Genomic DNA, 3,292 nt, shown 5'->3' with positions numbered 1-3,292 from the left:
TTAGGCAATTTAAAGTGTATTTAACTAAAAGCCCATGTAGAAAAATGGTATCAACCTAAAAAATACTTTGTTTAATGAAGATAGAGACTGTTAATTCCTAGGTGGAGAAATGGTTTATGCCAGAATTAAGGTACAAATCCTCATAGAAAAGCATGATAGAAAAGAATAATTCATCTCTAAAATAACCCAGATAATTTTATTATGGATTCAAAATTACAACCATAAGTAAATACAAAAGACAATGGTGAATAAATTTATGCAATATGGTTGTTATCCAGGGGAAAATTTATCAAGTATTCACTTTGACCAAGGATTTCTAAAAAGTGCTCTTTAATGCATATGCTTGTTGCTGGAAAACTGTTACATATGGTATTTTACTGACGCTATTGTCATAAATCAAGGAATTGTCTTCATGTGCTGCCACTTACCTAGTGCTAGCTTATGTGTTCTCATCTAGGTACATCATGTAACCTATGTCACACGCCAGCTACAATATATCATAAATATCTATTAACTCTGTGTTACAGATAAAAGTCTATTATCACTCTAAATTTGGAGTCAAAATGGTAATTTATTTGAGAAAGTAGGGAGAATTTTTTTTCAGATTCATACTTTGTTGATATTCTCCCACGGTCTCTTAAGCAAAAAAATCCTATACCTTAAAATAGATTTTATTTAAAAAATTTAAAGGAGGGGACATAAATAAAAAAGTAAAGCATCAATGTTTGAAGAAAGGAAATGTTAAACTACTAGCATATATTCTGTATTTTTTATTATCATCATTACATTTTCATTCCTATTTCCCAATCAATCCTTTCCTTTAGGCAAATTGGTTTGCTTTACCATCAGACAGATTCCATTTGTGACAATCAGCCAACAATACTAAAGTGGCAACAATGTACTAATTTAATTTATTCCCAGGAAAAGAATATTTCTTAAGACAGCAGACACCTGGCTAGGCTTCAGATATGTGCTCTTCAGTTTTGACATAGGTGCCTTCACCTCTTTGTTTCTTAGAGTGTAGATAACTGGATTTAAAATGGAAGTAAAAACAGCATAGAATACAGCAAGGAGCTTGTCAGCTGAATTACTACTGAAGGGCCATCCATAGATGAAGATGCACGGACCAAAGAATAACGTGACCACCATGATGTGGGTGGTCAGTGTGGAGCGAACCTTTGCCATGCTGGCAGAGGAGCGTTTCCTGACTGTGATAAGTATCACAGTGTAGGAGATGACCAGCAGGACAAAGGAACCCATAGAGAGAAAGCCACTGTTTATGACCACTACTAGGCTGATAACATGCGTGTCTATGCAGGCCAGCTTGGTCACTAGAGGGAGGTCACAGAAAAAACTATCCACCTGATTGGGGCCACAGAGAGGTAGGTTCACAGTAAAGGCCAACTGGCTAAGAGTATGGATGAGGCCAATACACCATTCAATGACGACCAACATGATACACATGCTGCAGCTCATGATTGTCGTGTAGTGGAGAAGTTTGCAAATAGCAACATAATGGTCATAGGCCATGGATACCAGTAGCACCATCTCACCACCACCAAATAGGTGAAAGAAGAAAATCTGAGCCAGGCAGCCTTCGAAATAAATAGTCTTTCACTCTTTCAGAAGGTCAGAAATCATTTTGGGGTTAGTCAAGGAGGCTAGACACATATCTGTAAAAGAGAGGTTTGCAAGCAAGAAGAACATGGGGGTGTGAAGGCGGGCATCTGAGGTCACAGTGAGGATGATGAGAAAGTTTCCCAGCAGGATTCCAGTGTAAAGTAGTAAAAATATGACAAACAAGAAAGGCTGGAGCTCCTTAGAACTAGAGATTCCCAGCAACACAAATTCTGTCACCAGAGAATGATTTGTCTCATACATCGACTTTGGAAGGGACTTACCTTCACTCACCTGTGTAGGAGAAAATAAGATATAAATAAAAATACAGAACATTCATTTTATTACCCAATTCTACCTCAATCCTTAGAGATTTGGTTTCTCCTAAGATATTTATTTGGATCTTTAGGCACCTGTAATTATTATAGAGATAGCTGCAACTCAATCAAAATGTAACAAACATACTGCTTATAACTTACTGGCTCAGAAATTCTTCTAATAAAGTGGAGAATTGGGTAAACGGTCAGTAGAGAGAGTTTCAACCAATTGATTCATTCAGAAAGATGACTATTAGAGATCAAAACAACTAATTTACAAATGAAAGTCCATTTCTGAAAAGTTGTTTTTACACCACAGAAATCTTGCCTTAGAATCTACAAAAAAGCATCATTTTTCTAACATAATTTAAATAATAATTCTTAAAAAAAGAAAAAGTATGTACTAGTAAGAGAGAATTAGAATTTCACAAATTAATGTTGACTGAGGGATGTTAGACTCAAGAAATTCATGTTCTATTATTCTATTCATATACCTGTCAAATACAAGCAGGACTAATGTATGGCATAAAAAGCCTCAATACTGGATTTCTTGAAGAGGAAAGGGATAAGAAGCAGGTTTGGGAAAGGCTTCTGGGGTGATGGTAATATTCCCTATCTTTATTTAGGTTGACAGTTGGCTCCATGTGTGTGTTAAGAAAGGGATGGGACTTCCTTGCCCTGTCATGGGTTCTAGTAACCTATTCCTGTAAAACCTGGAGTTCTTTTCTCACTGCAAAGAAGATAATTTTTGGAATTGACTTAAAAAACATCTCCTTCCAGAACTCAGTATTTATGCAAAGAAAAACTTTACATTTTTATCCCAAACATTTGGGATTATCTTAATCACTGAGACTTTAATTTTATCTGTAAGGGTTTCTCTGTCTCACGCTAAAGGGTTTATGGGTAGAATGGAGGCAGTTTCAGCTTACTTCTTTGCTTCAGGGAAAATATTATTAGAACAATAAGTTGATGGATGTGTTTATTCACTCTTCGGTCACTGTCTAACTTGATACATTTTGACAAAACTCTTAAATCAAGACCTTCACTTTCTTGAATGTAAGAGAAAGGTGTTGGGCAACACAAACTCTAAGTTTCTTTCAAATATAAGTCCATTCTTTTCTGTTCTTCCCTCTGAAGACTTTAAGTGCCTACACTACCTGGGCACTGAGCAGTACATTTATGATAAGGGAAATTTGCTTTGTGCCTTGCCAAATGAAGGTCATTTACTGACACAATTCTTCATTCATTTACAGAAGATCATGTACCTCCATTCCCTTCAACCCTGGGATCTACTTTCCCAGCTGAAACAACAGTATTTTATGACTTAATAATAGGACTTTTTTTAACCCAGAAAATTC

General features: G+C 36.0%; 1 pseudogene; it reads right to left on the bottom strand.

Annotated features, from left to right (window-relative positions):
- Positions 1-906: 906 nt before the first annotated feature.
- Positions 907-1,881, bottom strand: LOC143655380 (olfactory receptor 4K15-like; annotated as a pseudogene).
- Positions 1,882-3,292: the final 1,411 nt, after the last annotated feature.

The sequence above is a fragment of the Tamandua tetradactyla genome, chromosome 14 (assembly GCF_023851605.1).
Source record: "Tamandua tetradactyla isolate mTamTet1 chromosome 14, mTamTet1.pri, whole genome shotgun sequence".
Lineage (NCBI taxonomy): Eukaryota > Metazoa > Chordata > Mammalia > Pilosa > Myrmecophagidae > Tamandua > Tamandua tetradactyla.
Note: the sequence above shows the minus strand (reverse complement) of the source record. Positions and strands in the feature narration are given on the sequence as shown.